At 43.3% G+C, this 24036-nt stretch overlaps 1 long non-coding RNA gene across 1 annotated transcript in view; it reads left to right on the forward strand.

The window, feature by feature from the left end:
• Positions 1-2862: 2862 nt before the first annotated feature.
• LOC134349060 (uncharacterized) overlaps positions 2863-24036 on the forward strand; it is an 81390-nt gene continuing 60216 nt past the window's right edge. The window contains exon 1 of the long non-coding RNA XR_010018575.1: positions 2863-3020. This is a non-coding gene — a long non-coding RNA (uncharacterized LOC134349060). The remainder of the gene's footprint in view (positions 3021-24036) is intronic.

The raw sequence follows: 24036 nt of genomic DNA on the forward strand, positions 1-24036 counted from the left end.
CCTGGACCAATGCATTGAGAACATAAAACGTAGAACATCTCGGCAGAGTAAGGCCCTTTGGGCCACAATGTTGTTTTGAATTTTTACCCTGTTCTAAGATCAATCTAGATGCATATCTAAGAGTCTTTTAAATGCCTCTAATGTATCCAGGAAATTGGGGTTGCTGGCATTCATTTATTGGGGTCTGCAAATAGTCTTTCAGGTAGATGGAGCTCGTCAGCCTGGGAAGGCAGTCCATCTATAACCATATAATCATATAACAATTACAGCACAGAAACAGGCCATCTCGGCCCTTCTAGTCCGTGCCGAACACTTGCTCTCACCTAGTCCCACCAACCTGCACTCAGCCCATAACCCTTCATTCCTTTCCTGTCTATATATCTATCCAATTTAACTTTAAATGACAACATCGAACCTGCCTCAACCACTTCTGCTGGAAGCTCGTTCCACACAGCTACCACTCTCTGAGTAAAGAAGTTCCCCTCATGTTACCCCTAAACTTTTGCCCTTTAACTCTCAACTCATGTCCTCTTGTTTGAATCTCCCCTACTCTCACTGGAAAAAGCCTATCCACGTCAACTCTATCTATCCCCCTCATAGTTTTAAATACCTCTATCAAGTCCCCCCTCAACCTTCTACGCTCCAAAGAATAAAGACCCAACTTAGGGAAAACTCTGATTTCAAACCTCTGCTGCCTTGCGACCATACCCACTCATGGGAAAGGCTTCAGGAGTAAACCCCGAGGACAAATCCGGAGCTGGAGTCCCTATGGCAGTCCAACGTTGGCTTCAACCTCGTTCTGGCAACTCCTGCGACGACACTGTTGCCAAGCTGTATCAACCCTTGCCCTTCCCTTGGACAACATCGGTGTCGTGGAGAGGGGAGACTTGCTGCATGGGCAACTGCTGGTCTTCCATACGACCTTGCCCAGGCCTGCGCCCTGGAGAGGACACAGACTTTCCAGGCGCAGATCCATGGTCTCACGAGACTAACGGATGCCACCACCAGATGGTCTTTGAACTTCAAAATGATAAATGTGGTACTTTTGTGGGAGAATCACACAGGATGCTGCGTTGATGAGGGTACAGTGAACATCAGCTGGCAGTGTGCAGAGCAGACAGATTATAAAGTCAATCAAGGCACAATAGTGATTTGTCCCCAGCCCTGCCACTTAGAAGAGCATAACTCTTCATAATTGCCTTCTGTTAGACTTTCATTGCTTGCTAACATTTAACTGCAAAAAGGAACCTACTACAGTTGTATTTAAAAGAATAAGCAACCACAGATGATTGTTGTTATGATTCTACAAGTGTTCCAAGTTGTAAAAGTCTCCAGAGAGCAGTGTGGCAGCTGGTTGCAGACTTGCAGCTGCCTGCACAAACCATCTCCTCCTTGGCATACAGAGTGACTGGGGAATGAGTGCAGACAAAGCAGGACAAGTTTTAGGGCAATGGAGCAGGGAAGGGAGCAAGGGTCTTAGCAGGAAGATGTAATCCACCCAAAGGGAACTGGGCAACAGTTTTCTTATTTGAAACTTGGTAAGGAACAAGGCACAAGAGATCAATGGCTTACTCAGTTCACGCTCACTAAAATCTGCCTCCTCCTGCAGATATACCTCAAGCAATACTAAATGCATTACGTGATGCTGTCAACATAAGTGGCAAAGAAAGTTTAGAGCCTTCTTCTTTCCAGGCCATTGCTGATTAACCTAACATCCGCTGGACGCAACGCAAAAACGTGCTGCAGAATAAACATTCCAAGCTAATTTTCTAAAATGATTGCATGCCACATCATAAACAAAAGGAACTTATTAACAGGGGATGCAGTGGGTTACAGACAAGCTGACGGACCGTGTCCATTAGCAGGTAGGTGGTAGGACTATAGAAAATTGAGCACCGCTGGGGATACTGATCAGTTGATCGGGCATTTGGCTATGTATCACTGGACTTAGATCACTCTTGTGTTAACATTGAACTTCCTGCAGCTCCTAATTCTAGTCCTTAGAAGATTGTCCTTGGGGTGACATTAGTATTCTCCTCATATTCCATCAAAGTAGCCTCCAAACTGATGGCATGAAAATTGATCTCTCCTTCTGGTATTTTTTTCTCTTATTTTATTTTCCACTCCCCTTTCCCTCTTCTTCTATTCCCTACTCTCACCTCTTTTCTTTAGCTGTCTATCTCCTCCCTCTGATGCTCCTCCTTCTTTCTCTCACGGTCCACTCTCCTCGCTTATCAGATTCCTTCTCCAGCCCTTCACCTTTCCCACCCACCTGGCTTCACTATCACCTTCCAGCTTGTCCTCCTTTCTCTCCCCCCACCCCCTCCATCTTTCTATTCTGGCGTCTCCCCCCTTCTTTTCCAATCCTGATGAACGCTCTTGATCTGAAATGTCGACGGTTTATTCATTTTCACAGATGCTGCCCGACCTGCTGAGCTCCTCCAGCATTTTGTGTGAGTTACATTAGTATGCTGTCTGTGTTCTAACCAATGGAGTCAGATTACTGTGACTATTTTTAGCATGACACGTTTGCCCTCCCCCTCAAGCATCTAAGGCAAATATATAGAATGGAGGTATACTTCACCCTTCCTGAATGCAAAATGGATATAAAAATAACCAGAGCAATTTACCTTTCAAAAATAATATAGATTAACATCGTATGTATTATATAACTGTGAGTATTCAAATGTTTAAAAATTCTGTTGAAGCTTCAGCACTGTGCAGGAAACAAATGGATGTATTTTCAAAATTCAAAGCTCAAAGTAAATTTATTAACAAAATATGTACACTGTGTGTCACTATGTATTACTTGGAGATTCACTGTCTTACAGGATTTCACAGCAGAACGAAGAATTACAATAGAATAATGAAAAACTGCACACAAAGACTGACAAACAACCAATGTGCTAAAGAAGACAAACAGTGCAAATGCAAAAAAAACCCCAAACTATCTAACTAACTAACAGTGAGGACATGAGCTGCCGAGTTTGCATAGGTTGTGGAATCATTCCAGTGTTCAGGTGAGTGAGGTTGTTCACGCTGGTTCAGGAGCCTGATGGTGGAAGGGTAATAACTCTTTCTGAGCCTGCTGGTGTGGGACCTAAGGCTCCTGTACCTTCTTCCCAATGGCAGTGGTTAGATGAGAGCTTGACCTGGATGATGGGGGTCCTTGATGATGGATATGCTTTCTTGTAACAACTCTCCTTGTAGATGTGCTCAATGGTGGGGAGGGCTTTTCCCGTGATGGACTGGGCTGTATTCACCAATCTTTGTAGGATTTTCCATTCTTGGGCATTGGCGTTTCCATACCAGTCTGTGTACAATCGGTCAGGGTGCTCTGCACCACACATCTATAGGCGTTTGCCAGCATCTTAGATGGCATGCTGAATCTGGCAGACTTCTAAGCAAGTAGAGGTGCAGCCGTGCCTTCATTCTAATGGCTCCTCCAAAATGATTAACACCATGGAATTTACAGTTACTGACCTTTCAGTACATCACAACACGCATTAAAATGATGTACAAGGAGAATCTCAGCAATTAATTTCAGCACAAAACAGAAAAAGCTAAAGTGTTCAGTTGATCAGGCAGCATTGGAAACAGATTTAATTACTTCACTTCAGGATTTGAGCATGGGTTTTATCAGCAGTTTTTATTTCAGATATCCAGCATTTGCAGTTTCTTTTATTTTCACAGCCACACTGGTGTTTTGATCTGGGAAATGTTGGACTTGAATTTGCAAACTATTGGATAAGGCATTAAACACCATTGATTTGCTTTCAGGATCAGAATTAAAATCAGAATTATTGCCACTGATATTGGTTGCAATTTTTTTGTTTTGTGGCACAGTACAGTGCATGCATAATAAATTACTATAAGTTACAATAAAATAAGTAAATAATGCAGAAAAGGAAGAGTGAGAAGACATGGCTTCATGAACCGTTCAGAAATCAAATAGTAGCGGGGAAGATGCTGTTTCTAAAATGTTGAATGTGTGTCTTCGGGCTTCTGTACCTCAGATGGTGAAGGTCCTTAATGATGCATCCTCTATTGAATGTAGCAAAGCCCACAATTTTTGCAGAAAAGTGAAAAAGTTGTCATGGTATCATGACCAACATTTATCTCTCAACTCTAGAAACTCAAGAGACTTCAGATGCTCTCTCCCCTACCTGACTTGATCACCCATTATCCTTCACCCTTTATCAGTCACCCACTGGCCTTTGTCTCACCATACTATTTCTTCTTTCGGCACTGGCTATGTTCCTTCTCTATTGACAGTCCTGATGCAGATTTCTGATCTGAAATGTCAGCAACTCCTTTCCATCCACAGATGCTGCTTGACCTGTTGATTTCCTCCCAGCAGTTTGTTTGTAACCCCCAGAACAGACGCTCAGCTACAGCTCAGCATTCAACACCATCATACTCTCAGTTCTAATCAACAAGTTCCAAAACCCGGGCCTCGGTACCTCCATTTGCAACTGGATCCTTGACTTCCTCACCAAGAGACACAGCCTGCGTGAATCAGAAATAATCAACACTGACAATCAACATTGGCACACCTCAAGGATGCGTGATTAGCTCACTACACTCGCTACACCCGTGACTGTGTGGTTACGCGCAGCTCAAATGCCGCCTATGAATTTGCTGGTGACACAACTATTAGATTAGATTATGAGAACATGCAGTCCTCTTTTATAGTCATTTAGTAATGCATGCATTAAGAAATTATACAATGTTTTTCCAGAATGTTATCACAGAAACACATGACAAACCAAGACTGAAAAACTGACAAAAACCACATAATTATAACATATAGTTACAACAGTGCAAAGCAATACCGTAATTTGATAAGAAGAGACCATGGCATGGTAAAGTCTCAAAGTCTCTTGAAAGTCCCATCATCTCACGCAGATGGTGAACCTCCAGCACTGCAAACTTGCCGATGCAGCATCCCGGAAGCATCCGACCACAGTCCGACTTCGAGTCCGTCCGAAAACTTCGATCCTCCAATCAGCTCTCCGACACCGATGCACCGAGCGCTTCGAGCCCGGCAACAGGCAATAAGCAAAGCCGAGGATTTGGGGCATTCCCTCCGGAGATTCTTGATCGCACAGTAGCAGCAGCAGCGAAGCAGGCATTTCAGAAGCTTCTCCAGATGTTCCTCCGTGCTTCTTCACGTCTGTCTCTATCAAATCAGGATTGTGCACGGCATCCTACTTCACAGATACGATATCATTCCGAACGGCTGCGCGCGCTGCGTTGCGCCGCCATCTTCTCCTCCTTCCCTTTGCTCTAAGAATTATTGGTAGAATTGCGGATGGTGGTGAGGAGGCGTACAGGAGTGAGATAGATAAAGGCAGCACAGTAGCGTAGGGGCTACAGCATCAGCGGGTGGGGTTCAATTCCCACCTCTGTCTGTAAGGAGCTTGTATGTTTATGTGATTGTGACAATGTGGGTTTCCTCCAGCTGCTCTGCTTTCCTCCCAGATTCCAAAAGACACGTGGCTTAGAAAGGGCTAGTATGTTGTTGACATGCTACGTTGGTTCCAGAAGTGTGGCAGCATTTCGCCGGCTGCCCCCCGCACATGATCGTCGATGCAAATGATGCATTTCTCTGTATGTTTCGATGTACATGCGACAAGTAAAGTTAATCCTTCATGTTTAATAAAATTAATCTGGCCATTCTCTTCATTACCGTCCTTGGAAACCTGCTGAGTGAAATTTTGTTGCGGTGCTTCCAATATTAAGAAGTAATAGTGTTTAATTAATAATTGGCAGTAAAACATTTTGGCATGTGTGAAATACTATAAAAATGCAATTCTCTTCATTTATTCAGATTTTGACATTCATGCATTACTGCCAAGGCCAGAATTTATTGTCCATCCCTAATTTACTTGGGAAGGAGACAGTGAGCTGCCTTCTCAAAACTCTGCGGTCTTCTGATGCAGTTATTCCCATCTGGGTGTTTGGTTCTTTTGTTCCATGATTTAGACACAGGGAAGATGAAATACTTTTCCAAATTAGGTTGGCTTGTGACTTGGAGAGCAACCTGTGCAGCTAAATAAATTGGGATGCCAAAACAAATACTGTACTGTATATTACTGATTGGGACATATGAATTATTAGGGAGTAAGATTAAGCTGCATGGACCTGCTTAGTTAAAGCACTAAACAAGTAAATGATTAGGGTCAAAGTGAGTTTGACAGTGGTTGTTCTTGAGTCCATTAGAGGTGCTGCATCCGAACAATGTGTGCACTAGAAAGACCCAGCTACAGTATCGTTGTTTTAAAATAAATGACGTGATCTTATGTTGGTTTCAGAGGACTTCTTGTGTTCTGAAAGTTCAGACAGCAGCAGTTCAGGTATCTCATTGATTTGTCATGAAATGACAATTAATCAGAAACAGTTCCAGACAAAAGCGGTCTGAACAATCACTTTTTAGACAAAAGAATGAATGGGTTTGAGCAGGTCAATGTCAGTAAACTGTGAGAAGCAATTCAGCTGCCTGGGGGCATTTAGAATTGAAAGCAGCCTTTGGACGTCACCATTAAATTTAATATATTAGACCCGCACTGTTGCTTTCTTGTAGAACCATTTCTACCTTAGAACAACTCCATAAGCTGCTTTTGGATGCAAAGGAACTTTCTGTGGTTACTCTGTCATCTGGCCATCTAACACCACCTACCCTGGTCCTCCGTCGCCGCTCGCCTCCTTCTCCAACAAAGATAAACTGCCAATTGCAACACACACAAAATGTTGGAGGAACCCAGCAAGTTAGGCAGCATTCATGGAGAGGAATGAATAGTTGACGTTTCAGGGTGGGACCTTTCAACAGGACTGGAAAGGAAGGGGGTGGGGGAGAAAGCAGAATAAGGAGAGCTCTCATTTCATAATCATAGTCATAGTCATACTTTATTGATCCCGGGGGAAATTGGTTTTCATTACAGTTGCACCATAAATAATAAGTAGTAATAGAACCATAAATAGTTAAATAGTAATATTTAAATTATGCCAGTAAATTATGAAATAAATCCAGGACCAGCCTATTGGCTCAGGGTGTCTGACCCTCCAAGGGAGGAGTTGTAAAGTTCGATGGCCACAGGCAGGAATGACTTCCTATGACGCTCTGTGCTGCATCTCGGAGGAATGAGTCTCTGGCTGAATGTACTCCTGCGCCCAACCAGTACATTATGTAGTGGATGGGAGACATTGAGCAAGATGGCATGCAACTTGGACAGCATCCTCTTTTCAGACACCACTGTGAGAGAGCCCAGTTCCATCCCCACAACATTACTGGCCTTACGAATGAGTTTGTTGATTTTGTTGGTGTCTGCTACCCTCAGCCTGCTGTCCCAGCCCACAACAGCAAACATGATAGCACTGGCCACCACAGACTCGTAGAACATCCTCAGCATCGTCCGGCAGATGTTAAAGGACCTCAGTCTCCTCAGGAAATAGAGACGGCTCTGACCCTTGTAGCAGACAACCTCAGTGTTCTTAGACCAGTCCAGCTTATTGTCAATTCGTATCCCCAGGTATTTGTAATCCTCCACCATGTCCACACTGGCCCCTTGGATGGGGTCTTTGTGAGCTCTGCTGCTTGCTGTCTGTTGGGAAGTGAGTCATGCTGACCAATCCTTACAACTTTGCCATTTGTGCTTCTTTAGCTGTGCCCCCTGACTTGGACATGATCCATTTTCTACACTCGTTGGGCTAGGAGTTGTCCACCATCATAGCACATCACGAAGAGCTGTAGCCTCACACATCCTACAGCACGGGTTCCATCCTGAACTCTAACAAAGTCTGTGTGGAATCTGAATGCCCTCCCTGCATGGACACTGCATCGTATGTTTTGACCAGGGATAAATCTCTGAGCAAAGTCACTCAGTGGTCTCTTTCAATGTCATAAGAATAGGCATCAGGAATAAAAATCAGGATCAATAGTTAAAAGGAGAGAGACAGAGTCAGTCTTATCCCAGTTCAAGTTCAAGATTATTGTTGTCATAAGTATGCATACATAAGGTATAAAAGCCATGACTATTAGCTTCTAGTAGCTGCACAGTACAAGACGAGGACAAACATAACTTAACCTAAACTTAAATTATTCATAATTTATATTTAATTTACACATAGAATTTAGAACAATACAATACAGGAACAAGCCCTTCAGCTACAATGTTCTGCTGATCCAATTAAATTAGTAATAAAATGGGCAACCCAACTAATGTCCTCTCCCTACACAGTCATTTTTCTCACGTTCACGTGCCTACCTAAACGTCTCTTGAAAGTCTCTAATGTATCTGCCGTTACTACAGGCAGTGCTTTCCAGGCACCCACCACTCCCTCTGCAGGAAAGAAACTTGCCCCCACACCTCCTTTGAAATTACCCCTCTCATCTTAAACGATTGCTCTCTCATATTGGACATTTCAACCCTGGGAAAAAGATACTGTCTGTTTAGTCTATACCTCTCATAATCTTATAAGCCTCTATCGGATCTCCCCTTAGCTGTAACATAGAAAACAACCCAGGTTTGTCCAACCTCTCATTATGGCACATGGCTTCTGATACAGTTAACATCCTTGTAGACTTCTTCTGCACCCTCTCCAGAGTCTCAACATCCTTCCTATAATGAGGCGACCAGGACTGTATGTAATACTCCACATGCAGCCTAACTAGAGTTTTATAAGACTGCAACATAACTTCCTGACCTTTGAACCCAATGCCTTGAATAATAAAGGCAAGCATACCATATATCTTCTTAACCACCCTATCAACCTGTGCAGCCACCTTCAGGGAGCTATGAACTTGGATCTCAACATCGCTCTGCTCATCAACACTGTTGAAGGTCTTGCTCTTTACAGTGTACTGCCTTTTTATATTTGACCTACCAACGTTCAACATTTAACGTACATTTATTATCACATATGTCTGGGTTAAACTCCAGCTGCCATTTCTCTGCCCATATCCTGCAACTGATCTATATCACGCTGTATTCTTTGGCTAGTCTTTTACACTATCCACAACACCACCAATCTTCATATCACTTGAAAGCTTACTAACCCACTCATCTACATTTTCATCCAGGTCATTTATATACATCACGAACAGTAGAGATTGCAGTACAGGTCCCTGCAGAACTCCAACCACTAATGACAGACCTCTAACTAGAATAAGTCTCTTCGATCACTCCCCTCAGTCTTCTATGGGCAAACCAAATGGCCAATTCACCATGGATCCCAAGCATCTTAATCTTCTGGATGAGCCTCCCATGAAAGACCTTGTCAAACACTTCACTAAAAACAATGTTCTGTATACAACATCCACAGCTCTAACTTCATCAATCGCCTTCATCACCCCGTCAAAAAACTTAACTGAGTTTATTTTACGCCTGTGCAAAATAAACAATAAAATAACCATAAAGTGACTAGTGCAAGGTCAAAAGAGAAAGAAAGTATAGTTCAAAGTGTTAAGGTTTTTCATGTCAGTTTAACTGTCTCCCAGTCCAGATGAAGGGTCTCAACCCAAAACATTGACTGTGCATTTCCCTGTATCGCTGCTGCTTGACCTGCTGAGTTTCTTCAGATTCCAACATCTGCAGTCTCATGTGTCTTGGCTTAAGAACCTGATGGCAGTAGGAAAGAAGCTTGAGGTGCGTTTCCTCAGGCTCCTGCATGTCCTCTCTCAATGACATCATCAAGAAGAGGGCGTGGCCTGGATTGCGAGGTCCCTAACGATGAGTGCTGCTTTGCTGAAACATTGCCTGTTATAGCTTTCCTCTATAGTGGGGGGAGCTGCCTGTGAAGGAACTGGCCAAATTCACCACTCTCTACAGCATGTTGCTCTCCTTTACATTGGCATTTCCGTACCAGGCCCACATCACCAGTCTGTAAAATATGCTTGGCGATGGAGTGGAAGGAAAAAAAACCTGAGAGTTGACCGGGTGCAGTGGCTATCGGTCCATTCAGAAGGTAAAGGTGAGGACATCCTCTGCTTTGTGACTTGCTGTCTGCTGAACTTCTGAAGTGTTGGCCAGTCTCAGTCCAATAGATTGGTGATCTTTTTTGATGAGGCTTACATAGCTCCCAATGAAAAGGCTGAATTTGCTGAGGTCTAGTTGCTATAACTGAGGTTTGTCCTCTCTTTGCATTATGGGTAGTTTGAGTATATATTCAAACTGTAGCATTGACTCTGTTTTTCCTCCCTCCACTGCAGCCTCTCCTGCTGAATATTTACAGAATTTCCTGTATTTATTATAGTTTACCAACATGTGCAGTTCCTTTGATTTTCACCTTTGCGTTAAAAATGATGGTTTGATATAGAAACTTGGTATCTCTTTGCCAAAGAGGTTATAGTAACACTCTTATCAAATTCCCCATCAATGTCAAGTGAGCTGGGGGCTGGGCTGAGCTGAAAGGGATGGAACAATCAATAAATTTACTCTAAATGTACCCAGAATGAACTTAGAATGGAACTCGGGTCTGTCAATTCTGACATGTCAGTTTAATATGCTGGTCATTACATGCCCATTATTGGGACACTATTAAATTTAAGGCCCATTTGCCTAAAGATGGCCCAAAGCATTGAATGTAACATGTAGTAGTGGCAGCGTATTTTACTCTGTCTCCGTAATTCACGCCACAATCAGATTAAATTTTGGAGACAGAGTACCTTGGGTTAATGTTACTCTGTAGTATGTTTGGCATCCTGGACTGGTTTGCTTTTGTTAGCTGGAATATTAGATCTACAGTAAGTGCCAATTGTTCATAACTCCCACCCTACCCCTTCACTCCTCGCTCCCAGTACTTAACACCTACCATTGGTCCATGAACTCTGGCACAGTTAAAATTTTCATTTTTACCTCTAAAAAACTGTGCCCCTCCACTGGGCCAGCCACCTGTACCTGTAGGGCTTCAAGTCAGCACACTTATTCAGTTATGGCTGTTGGGTAAAATAAGTTATTTTTAACTCTTAACAAAAGCTTCACAACAAAATGCATGAACTTTCAGTTTCTATAGCAAATTACAACTGAGTTGGCAAAGACAGAGAAAACACCTGCAGGTTCAAAGTTATCCATTGCCACCCGTATTTCCTTTGTTTTTTTCTCTTCATATGAATTCCCCAGCCATGTCACCACTGAGTAGAACCCATTATGTCTCCAAACTGATTGTTCAATAGTTTTCACAAAATACAGCATTTTGAAAGCTGAATTCTAAAAGGAAAGTACATGGTTAACATTGCAATAAAAATTGCCAAAATAGAATACTGTTAGTAAAATAAATCCAATTGCTTTAAGAGGTAACAATTTCCCTCTGGGATCAATAAAGTATGACTATGACTATGAACACACATAAAAGTTGCTGGTGAACGCAGCAGGCCAGGCAGCATCTATAGGAAGAGGTACAGTCGATGTTTCAGGCCGAGTCCCTTCGTCAGGACTAACTGAAAGAAGAGCTAGTAAGAGATTTGAAAGTGGGAGGGGGAGGGGGAGATCCAAAATGATAGGAGAAGACAGGAGGGGGAGGGATGGAGCCAAGAGCTGGACAGGTGATTGCCAAAGGGGATATGAGAGGATCATGGGACGGGAGGCCTAGAGAGAAAGAAAGGGGGAGGGGTGAAGCCCAGAGGATGGGCAAGGAGTATAGTGAGAGGGACAGAGGGAGAAAAAGGAGAGAGAGAAAAAGAATATATAATATATATATATCTTACTAGCTCTTCTTTCAGTTAGTCCTGATTAAGGGTCTCGGCCCGAAACGTCGACTGTACCTCTTCCTATAGGTGCTGCCTGGCCTGCTGCGTTCACCAGGAACTTTTATGTGTGTTGCTTGAAATTCCAGCATCTGCAGATTTCTTTGTGTTTGTGCTTTAAGAGGTGTAGTCCAGTCATTAACATCTAAATCTGAAAAACCACAAACCCTCAACTTCCAGCAATATTTCACTGAAGTGTCAGAGATTTATTTCGTCCAACTCCCTTCTTCCCCTCTATCATTCTATGAATGTTCTTTCACTACTAACTTAGTTGAGGTTAGGAATCACTTGTTTGAACACATAGAATTCCTCCCTCAAATATTGTCACCCTCAGGAAGTTGATGCACTTTGGTCAGAAACAGGCTATACTCGGATGTGACAAAGATTAAGCAGAATACATGATTAAAGCTGAATTTATGAAGGTGCAAAATAAAATAATCTTTCACTATGTGGCGCCAGTCTTGCATTGGAAGTGAAAAGAACAGAGACTAAGCCAAAATATTATTGTCGGCCAATCTGGCCAAAGGCTATTGGCATACAGACAAGAATGAGAAATACCAGTCTGCTGATCTGTGAACCAGAGTTTTCAGACAATAAAAGCAGAGTACTTTGCCAACTGGAACAAAATTGTTTCATATTTCCTGTGGACCAAATCAATAAAAGTAATTTGGGAAACACACATCATTGAAAGTTTCCAATAGTTTTTATTTTGTCTATCTTCCTGCACCTCTGCACCTTAACTGGTGATACTTGAATCCTGAATAAAATAATAAGATTCTTAAAATTTGAGGTGAATTATTGAACTTCTGGTGATCTGCCGTAGAATTCCTTTACCAGTGTGTGCTGGATGTTTTCCCGTTGCTCAGTATTAGCCTTGGCTGTTGGCTCTAAGAGCAAAAAAAAACAACCTGCCGGAGGAACTTGGCAGGTCAGGCAGCCTCTGTGGAAGCAAATGGACTGTTGACATTTTGCGTTGAATTCCTTCATCTGGACTGAAGGAATAGAGGGGATGTAGGCAGTGTAAAGAGGTGAAGAGGAAGGATGGGACTAAGAACTGGCAAGCGATAGGTGGAAGCCATGACTGGCAGATGGAACAGTGGAAATAGTGACAGAGGCCAGGAGGTGATAGGTAGATGCAACAAAGTGCTGTAGATGATGGAAGTGGAGTGTAGAACCAAATACGGGAGGTGGAGGGTGGAGTGGTAGGTGGGAACAGTGAGCAGGAAGGAGGGGGCCCAGTGGGATGATTGTGTGGGTGATGAGCAAATGGGTTCAATGAAAAAGGGAAAGAAACTGGGTGATAAGGGATTGGGAGCAACACACATCAAAGTTGCTGGTGAACGCAGCAGGCCAGGCAGCATCTCTAGGAAGAGGTACAGTCGACGTTTCAGGCCGAGACCCTTCGTCAGGACTAACTGAAAGAAGAGACAGTAAGAGATTTGAAAGTGGGAGGGGGAGGGGGAGATCAGAAATGATAGGAGAAGACAGGAGGGGGAGGGATGGAGCCAAGAGCTGGACAGGTGATTGGCAAAAGGGATATGAGAGGATCATGGGACAGGAGGCCTAGGGAGAAAGGAAAGGGGGAGGGGGGAACCCAAAGGATGGGCAAGGGGTATAGTGAGAGGGACAGAGAGAGAAAAAGAAAGTGTGTATATAAGTAAATAAATAACGGATGGGGTATGAGGGGGAGGTGGGGCATTAGTGGAAGTTAGAGAAGTCAGTGTTCATGACATCAGGTTGGAGGCTACCCAGACGGAATATAAGGTGTTGTTCCTCCAACCTGAGTGTGACTTCATCTTTACAGTAGAGGAGGCCGTGGATAGACACATCAGAATGGGAATGGGACGTGGAATTAAAATGTGTGGCCACTGGGAGATCCTGCTTTCTCTGGCGGACAGAGCGTAGGTGTTCAGCAAAGCGGTCTCCCAGTCTGCGTTGGGTCGGGATTGTGGGTGGTTTAGGGTGTATCTAGGCGGACTTCCACTGGGTCCTCTGTTACCATCTTCTCACCTCACTTCCCTATTTTGTGTTCACTCCAAACATGAAGGTTTCACTTAAATGAAAATCAGAGACTATTCCTCTGTGTAATGCCAGATTAATGCATGATAACTCCTGTATTTAATAACGTGGCCACGAGTGAATGTTTGTGTCTTCTGCTGCTGTCACACCTCCACTTCAAGGTTTAACGTGTTGTGCGTTCAGAGATACTCTTCTGCACACCACTGTCGTAACGCGAGGTTATTAGAGTCAGTGTTGCATTTCTGTTAGCTTGAACCAGTCTGGCCATTCTCCTCTGACCTCTCTCATTAACAAGGTGTTCCCACCCACAGAACTGCCACAGTGGATATTTTTTGTTAATCACACCATTCATTGTAAGCTGTATAACCATATAACCATATAACAACAACAGCACGGAAACAGGCCATCTCGGCCCTTCTAGTCCGTGCTGAGTGCTTACTCTCATCTAGTCCCACCGACCTGCACTCGGCCCATAACCCTCCATTCCTTTCCTGTCCATATAGCTTTCAAATTTTACTTTAGATGACAAAATTGAGCCTGCCTCTACCGCTTCTACTGGAAGCTCGTTCCACACAGCTACCACTCTCTGAGTAAAGAAGTTCCCCCTCGTGTTACCCCTAAACTTTTGCCCCCTAACTCTCAACTCTTGTCCTCTCGTTTGAATCTCCCCTACTCTCAATGGAAAAAGCCTATCCACGTCAACTCTATCTATCCCCCTCATAATTTTAAATACCCCTATCAAGTCCTCCCTCAACCTTCTATGCTCCAAAGAATAAAGACCCAATTTGTTTCTCTGTAACTTAGGTGCTGAAACCCGGGTAACATTCTAGTAAATCTTTTCTGTACTCTCTCAATTTTGTTGACATCTTTCCTATAATCCGGTGAACAGCTCTGTACACAATACTCCAAATTTGGCCTTACCAATGCCTTGTACAATTTTAACATTACATCCCAACTCCTATACTCAATGCTCTGATTTATAAATGCCAGCATACCAAAAGCTTTCTTCACCACCCTATCCGCATGAGATTCCACCTTCAGGGAAATATGCACCATTATTCCTAGATCCCTCTAGATTGTTGTGTGTGAAAGTCCTGGGAGATCAGCAGTTTCTGAAGTAGTCAAACTAGGCATCTGGCACCAACAATCACTGCACAGTCACCATCACTTAGTTCACCTTTCTTCCCCATTCTGGTGTTAGGTCTGCAGAACTGCGGGTCCAGATAACATACCTGGTCAAGTACTGAGGGACTGTATGGCCCAGCTAACTGAGATCCTAATGGACTTCTTTACTACCTCTTTGAAACAGTCCACTACTCTTGCAGGCTTCAAGGCAATCACCATCATTCTGGTATCCAAGAGAGAAACAGTAACAGGCCTAAATGATCCTGACTAGTTCTGACGAAGGGTCTCGGCCAGAAACGTCAACTGTACCTCCTCCTAGAGATGCTGCCTGGCCTGCTGCATTCACCAGCAACTTTTATGTGTGTTGCTTGAAATTCCAGCATCTGCATATTTCCTCGTGTGAGGCCTATATGATTACTGCCCAGTGGCTCTGACTTCAATAATCATCAAGTGCTCTGAGTGGTCAGTGATGGATTGTATAAAATCCCACCTTTCAGCTACAATGCACCCTTATCAAGTTCACCTATCACTTAAGCCAGTCCACTGATGATGCCATAGCCTTGGCCCTCCACTCCGTCCTGTGCCACCTGGAAAATGATGCCTCATATGCCAGGATATTGTTAATTGACTTCAGCTTGCCACGTAAACCCAGCTCTCACCCTCAATCCTCATTCACTCATTCGAACCAGCCAGCCTCAACCAGTTGCTCCTAACCTTCAGTTACCTTGTCGCCTTGTCCTGTCAAGTATCTGTTCTCGCTTGTTTTGTGGCCCATCGTGCCCTGTTATTTTGCAGTTTAAGAGTAAAATATTGTTTACTGCTAAATCGTCTTCGCTGCTCTGTGCTTGGATCAAGCCTCCTCTACGTTTCCTGACATAGCAGCAGCATCTCAAGCTCCACCATGCTGAGCACTGGGGCCTACCAGGGCTGTGTGCTCAGCCCAATGCTGCTCATGATGCTGACTCACGACTGCATTGCCAGATCCACCTCAAACAGCATCAACAAGAAACGCTGATGGTACAACAGTGCTTGTCCCCATCAGAAGCAATGAGTCAACAAACAGAGAGGAGGTAGAGAGGCTTGTCAAATCGTGTGAGAGCAACAGCCTGAGTCTCAACGTGGACAAGACAAAAGAAATGGATTTCAGGAAGGTGCAAGTCGTCCACTCTCCATCGCACATCAATGACTCTATTGTGGAGAGAGTGAAGAGCACAAAGTTCCTTGACGTGCACATACCAGTGAACTTACCCGGATTCAAAACACCTCTTCATTCAAGAAAAGCACAGCAGCGTCTATACTTCCTGAGGAGATTGAAGAGTGCAGGGGCCCCCAGCCTATTCACCAGAGCTGATAAAGAGTCTTGGCCTGAAACGTCGACTGTTTACTCTTTTCCATAGATGCTGCCTGGCCTGCTGGGTTCCTCTCGCGTTTAGTGTGCGTTCCTTGGATTGCCACCATCTGCAAATTTTCTTGTGTTTGTGGTTTCCCAAACTATTCAAACAACTTTCTACAGAACACAATCAAGAGTGTTTTATCTGGCTGCATCAGTGTGTGGTGTGGAAGCTGCAAGGCAGTCAGACCGTAAGACCCTACAGAGAATAGTAAAAACCACCGGGAGGATCACTGGGTCCCCTTCCACACCACCCTCCCCCCGCCCCATCTTTGACATTTACTGCCAGCATTGTAGGCAAAAGGTTCAAAGCATTGTTAGGGATCCATAAGATATCAGAGCAGAAGTAGGCCATTTTATCCATTGAGTCTGCTCCGCCTTTCAACCATGGGCTGATCCAATTCTTCCAGTCATCCCCACTCCTCTGCATTCTTCCTATACCCTTTGATGCCCTGGCTAATCAAGAACCTATCTATTTCTGCCTTAAATACACCAGTGACTTGGCTTCCACAGCCGCTCATGGCAACAAATTCCACAGATTTACCACCCTCTGACTAAAGTAATTTCTCCACATCTCTGTTCTAAATGGACATCCTTCAATCCTGAAGTCATGCCCTCTGGTCCTAGACTCCCCTACCATGGGAAACTACTTTGCCATATCTAATCTGCTCAGACTTTTTAACATTCAGAATGTTCCTATGAGATCCCCCCCACCATTCTCCTGAACTCCAGGGAATACAGCCCAAGAGCTACCAGACATCCCTCATACGGTAACCACCCATCCCACCCACAATCTCTTTGACCCACTACTGTCAAGAAGAAGGTACAGAAGCATCAGGACTAGGACTGCCAGATGGGGTAACAGCTTCTTTCCCCCAGGCTGTGAGACAAATGAATACCATTCCACCATCAAGGTCTTGTCACAAGGAGAGTGAACTGTTTACTACATGCATTTTAAATTATATTTTATTAACTTATTTATGGTACTATTTTGGTTTATGTGCTGTGTGTGATGTATATTTTGTGGATGAACCATAGTTCGAAGGAACGATGTTTTGTTTAATTGTATATACACGTATGTACAGTTGAATGACAATAAATTAGAACTTGAACTTGTCTGAACAACAGCCGGGTCTCTTGACCATGTCAGCATGCTTTTATGCATTGAGTTGCTGCCACATGATTGACTGAATAGATATTTGCATTAATGAGCAAGTGTACAGGTGTAGCTAATAAAGTGAACACAGAGTATGTTTCACTTGAAACTTTTTTTTCACAAAACGTTTGTAGCTATTTAATTATTTCAACAGTATATTCTATCTCCATTCCTCGTTGTCTCCTAAAATGGCCACTGCATGTGATTGCAATGGTTCAGCAGCCTGATTCCTCTGGCATGTTTAGATAAGTGAAGTTGGGCACCAAACCAGCAAGTTTATTGTGAGAAGCACGTCCTACCTACTCCCTTCCCTTCGCCTTTCCTCCCAGCACAAGACCAGTGACACAGCCTCATCTCCATTATTATCCCAATTATTTTTAATCAGCAGACTTGTTAAAAAAACAATTTTTTTGTCTCTGTTACCATTACTTTTGGATTGAGTTCTCTCTCTGTTATTGCAGAATGTCTGTTTAAATAATCTAGTCAGGAATTTTGCAAATACAGTACATTGAAGGGTAGGCTAAAAATAGCAAACAGAAGCACTTAAAACCACTTCTGTCTGGGGATTTGTAGGGAATCTGGAATGAGTCAGTTTATCATAAAACAATACTTGCAAAGGGCACAGCAATGTCTTGAATATACACTAGTTTGAAAATCAGAAAATCAGATGCAGCCAGCACGTTATGTATTGAAGGGAAGAAGGCAGACATAATGTTCCCAGGTTATTATTTTACAATGGGATGAGGATGTTTTCCCTGCTTTCTGACCTATGTTTGTCCCTCAGTTAAACCCAAGTAACTGTTTAGCATTTCAATGCAAGACCCTTTCCTTGAGCAGTGTCCAAGTTGTCTGTTTTTCTCGTATTGCTGAGAGTGATCAAAAGGATTTCATGGTCTGTAAGCAGCCACTCTCCTCTCCTAACAGATTACTTCTCCTTCGACCCTATACTTTTCCCACCTAGCACCTCCCATCTTCTCGCTTAGCCCCCCTCCCCAACGCCCACCCGCTTACCTTGTCTCTACCTGGTGCCACCTATCACCTGCCAGTTTACTCCTTCCACTCCCTGCAACGTTCTTATTCTGGTTCCTTGCCCCTCCCTTTCCAACTCTGATGAAGGCTCCTGGTAGGAAATACCAGCTGTTTATTCCTCTCCAGAGAGGCTGCCTGATTTGCCGAGCTCCTCCAGTACTTTGTGTGTTGCACAAGAGAGTGCGGATGTTGGAATCTGAAGGAGCTCTGGGGGTTGAGTAGCATCTGTGGGATGAAGGAGATGTGCTGATGCAAGGTTTACAGCTGGGACTACAGGGTTCCAATCCGAATCAGTGACACTTTCTGTCCTCCCACAGGTGCTGCTTGACCTACTGTGTTCCTCCAGCAGATCTTAGTTGCTTCATAGTCTTTGCAGTGAGCTGGGATATCACATGCAATAACAGATGCTTTGGAAATGTAAGGTGTTTCTGTAGATTGTTTTATTGTGGTTAATTGGGTTACATTTTAACTTCATTCTCGGCCGTCCGAGAGGAGTTAATTTGTCTTGTTGTATCTAATCAGAGCGCAGAGTGGAGGTATCACTTTGGAACGTGAAGGCATCCAATCACAATGCAGACTGGAGATTGGGGTTGGGAGGGTGTTCAAGCTTTGGGAGCAGTGAGGAAAAGTCACAATCTGTTGTTTTGAAGCTAAAGCCTCCCTTAAGGGGTTGGATATTCAACCTCCTGTTATTTGGCTGACAAGGAATCCATTAAAAGCCACGACAGTTCCCTGTTTTACTTCCCTGTCTGGTTTGCCCCAGCAGAGAAACCCACACAACAACAGTGAAATAAACACCAGGCCCATAGCAGCTTGATTGAAATGTTATAAATGAAGATTCAGACCTGACTGTGATATCACCTTGCCATAAAATTACTGCCACACAAATAAAAATTGGTAATGAAACATAGAAACATAGAAAACCTACAGCACAATACAGGCCCTTTGGTCCACAAAACTGTACCGAATATATCCTTACCTTAGAAATTACCTAGGTTTACCCATAGCCCTCGATTTTTCTAAGCTCCATGTACCTATCCAGAAGCCTCTTAAAATACCCTGTCGTATCTGCCTCCACCACAGTCACTGGCAGCCCATTTCACGCATTCACCACTCTCTGAATAAAAAGTTCACCCTTGACACCTCCAACTGGTACTTAGTCCATTGGGGAATGGTTGTGGTTAATTACTATATAATCTATACAGTGCAGTGCTGAGGGGTGCTACACTGTCTCATGTCATCAGAGTCATTATGTAGAAACAGGCTCTTAAACTCACAGACTCTTCAACAACCATTCATTTGCACTAATCTGTAATTAATCTCATTTTTTATTCCTCCCAGTCTCATCAGCATCTCCCCCCACCCCTAGATTCTATCACTCACCTGCACCCCAGGGGCGACTTACTAAGTAACCTAGTAACCCACACATCCTTGTGAGATGGGAGGAACCTGGAGCACCTGGAGACCCATGCAAGTCACAGAGGGAACTTACAGACTCCTCACAGTCAGCATGAGAGGTTAGGAAAGAACACAGTTCTCTGGTGCTATGAGGCAATGTTTCAACAAGCTGAGCCACAGCCTGCTTCAACGAAACGTCAGATATTCCAAATAGGCAACATTTACACACCACTATTTTAAAAAGTTTCTCTTTGCCTTAGACAAAATTGATTCAAACCTTGTAATCTGCTGATCTGTCTCTGACGATTGTTAACTGGTCATGGCGGAGAAGCTTTGAGTTCCTGAGATGCCAAGAGCAATGCCGTGTGGCGTTTAGCTCCAGGTCGGGTCACCCATGATGGTAAGGTCAAGGGGGAGAATCTAGGTGTTTATATTTAGGTCTTCATGGCTGATTGGGTTTTGTCTTAATTTCATATGGTCTCCATTGCTATCCAGACTTCCCTGTGGCAACAGAGGCAGAAGATCATGGTACTGCACCAATGTTCAAAGCAGATTTGTTATCAAAGTACATATATGTCACCATGTACGACCTTGAAATTCATTTTCTTGCGAGCATTCACAGTAGAACAAAGAAACACAATCCAGTCAATGAAAACTGCACCCCAAGACTAACAAATGACCAATGTTCAAAAGAAAACAAACTGTGCGAATAGGAAAAAAAAATCAAATAATAATAATATTAAATAAGTAGTATCTGAATAATATTGAGAACATGAGTTGTAGAGTCTTTGAAAGTGAGTCCATAGGTTGTGGAATCATGTCGGAGTTGTGGTCAGAGAAGTTATCCACCCAGTTCAGGAGCAGAATGGCTGAGGGATAGCTCCTGTTCCTCCTTCCCAATGGCAGCAGTAAGAAGAGAGCAAGGGCAGGATGGTGGGGGTCCTTGATGATGAATGCTGCTTTCATGTGGCAGTGCTCCTTGTAGGTGTGCTCAAATTTGAGGAGGGTTTTTCCTGTGATGGACGGGGGAGTATCCACCACTTTTAGGAGGCTTTTCTGCTCTTGGGCATTGGTATTTCCATACTAGGCCGTAATGCAACCATTCGGGATACTCTGCACTGCACTAGCCATGTAACAAAGTATTGAACAACCTTCCACCGTAGGGGCATTGCAAATGGGGCTATTTGGGGAAATTCCCTAGGCTCCCTCATTTTGGAAGTTTTAACAGGAAATACTGGAATACTACTGAGCATCGTAACATCGGTTATTTTCACTGGAGTTGTAAAATAATAATGTTGAAAAAGCATATTATGTGTAGATTTTTCCCAACATTAAGTAGCCAAGAAGGTGTTGTAACATTGCAGTTCAGAGGCACTTTTAAGATTTTTATTCATAGACTACCATATAATCTGAATTTAATTCATCATTTGCCTCTGAACACCTGTTTGTTGCTTCCATGTGCCTCCCTTTGGAGAGAAGCAATTTTAATGCTTTGATCCTTCAAAGATAGAGGAATTGAACAATCCGCCAGCAATTTTATTCTGCTTCTGTAGACTGGCTGCCAGGCATGTGTCAGGCTGGTCACATGTAATCAAGCAGAGACGTGTTGTCAAGGGAGAGCATACAAAATGTCCACACAAAGGAAATTGAATCTATTTAATCAAATGACACTGAATCCAGGTCACAAACAGAGGCTAGTCAGTCTCAAAACAGCTTCTCTCACTGTACTGCTACAAATTTAGAAATAGATAGACAACCATTTTGAATCAAAATGTTCTATTGTACTTTATAGTTCAGTACTTTTTTTTCCTTGAGAAAGTGCAGAAATATTGAAAAATCATAGGTAAAGGTAAAAGAAAACCACAGCAAAGTACTATTACACACACACAGTCTCTCTCTCTCTCTCTCTGCACATGTGCAGTAGATGATGCCTGGTATTTGAGTATTAATCACATGTAACCAAGCAACAATTATTAAAATTAGGGCAACTCATGACCAGGATAGAATCATTCCACAGGAGATCAGTATATCATTGCATGAACCCCTGATCCACTTATTGCTGTTTACCCAGTAATAATGAAGCAATGGGTGAGAAAGCACAAGTCTGGGTATTTTTAGCATTTTTAAGGGGTACAGGGGTTTTTTTTATAGAATATGACGAATAAACAGGAATAGGATGCTAGGATGGTCAAAGATGTGAGGGTGAAGTGTAGGTTTGTATATATATGTGTGTGTGTGCGCGATTGGGTGAAGGGATTTAGAATGTATGTCTAGTGCACATTCTGGAGCAGAGGGTGGCGGTAATGCACCTTTAAGCTGGATGCCAACCGCCGTAAAACAAGATAGAGACAGAATAATGAAGCAAGGAGAAGAATCACTTGATTGTTGAGTAGGTAGCAATATTACGAACCCTGAGTCTCTCCTGCTTTGTTTTGTGGTGTTCCAGAGAGGGAAACAGGAGGCTTTGCTCATAGCCTGCTAAAAAAAGAGGTTTGTGCCAGTTTGACTCCTTTCCCTCTTTGAGGAGGAAGATGGACTTCAATGGTTGGGAAGACGTAAGAGTCCATTATTAAAGATGAGGTTTCAGGGTACTTGGAGGTGCCTGATAAAGTAGGCCAAAATCAGTATGTTTTAAGGGGAAATCTTGCCTGACAAATCTGTTATAATTATTTGAGGAAATAACAGGAGAGATAGTGGTGGTTATTAACCTGGATTTTCTGAAGGCCTTGGACAAGGTGCAGCACATGAGGCTGCCTAAACAAGATAAGAGCCTGGGGTATTACAGGAAAGATACTAGCATGGATAGAAGATTGGCTGAGTGGCAGGAGGCAAAGAGTGGGAATAAAGGGAGCCTTTTCTATTTGGCGCAGGTGACAAATGGTGTTCCGCAGGGGTCAGTGTTGGGACCACTTCTTTTCACATTATATGTCAACGGTTTGGATGACGGAATTGATGACTTTGTGGCCAAGTTTGTGGAAGATACGAAGATAGGTGGAGGGACAGCTAGTGTTGTGGAAGCAAAGGGTTTGCAGAAGGACTTGGACAGATTGGGAGAATGGGTAAAGAGGCGGCAGATGGAATACAGTGTGTTGGGAAGTGTATGGCCATGCACTTTGGTAGAAGGAATACAGGCCTAGACTATTTTCTAAATGTGGAGAAAGTTCAAAGTTAGCATTCATTTTGAGATGACTAGAATACAAGAGCAAGGATGTAATGCTAAGGTTTTATAAGGCATTGGTCAGACTGCACTTGGAGTATTGTGAGCAACTTGGGCCCCTTATCTAAGAAAAGATGTCCTGATATGGGAGAGAATCCAGAGGATGTTCACAAGAATGATTCTGGGAATGAAAGGGTTAATGTATGAGGACCATTTGGGCCTGTATTCACTGAAATTTAGAAGAATAAGGGGGTATCACATTGAAACATATTACATATTGAAAGGCCTAGATAGAGTGGATGTGGAGAGAATGTTTCCTATCTTATGCAAGTCTAGGATCAGAGGGCACAGCCTCAGAATAGAGCGATGTCTATCTAGAATGGAGATGAGAAGGAACTCCTTTAGCCAGAGGGCGATGAAACTGTGGAATTCATTGCCATGGACTGCCATGGAGACAAAGTCATTGAGTTTATGTAAAATCAAGTGCACGATTAGTTGGGGCATCTAAGGTTAAGGGGAGAAGGCAGGAGAATGGGATTGAGAGTGATAATAAATCAGCCATGATGGAATGGTGAAACAGGGTTGATGGGCCAAATGGCCTGATTATACTCCTATGTCTTATAGTCCTTACTTAACGTGGAGGAAATGAAGGACATTGAGTGACCGTGAAAGTCAACATTAGAATTGGGGTGGAGAAGGATAGGAGGGAGTGTTGTGTGAACATATGGTAGAGAGAGATGGGCGAAATGAATGGTAATGCAATGAACTTTGGGTAAAATCAATTTTAAAGTAAAACTAGCTTTATTTATCGCAGGTACATCGAAACATTGAAGCACATGGTGAAAGGTATCGCTTTTGTATCAATGAACAACATAGTCCAAGTATGTGCTGGAGGCACCCCACAAGTACCACCAAGCTTCCCATGCCAACACAGAATATGCATAACTAATCCGCACGTCTTTGGAATGTGGGAGGGAATCCATGTGGTCATGTGGAAAACATACAAATTCCTTACAGAC

This window comes from Mobula hypostoma, chromosome 7 (assembly GCF_963921235.1).
Source record: "Mobula hypostoma chromosome 7, sMobHyp1.1, whole genome shotgun sequence".
In the NCBI taxonomy this organism is placed as follows: domain Eukaryota; kingdom Metazoa; phylum Chordata; class Chondrichthyes; order Myliobatiformes; family Myliobatidae; genus Mobula; species Mobula hypostoma.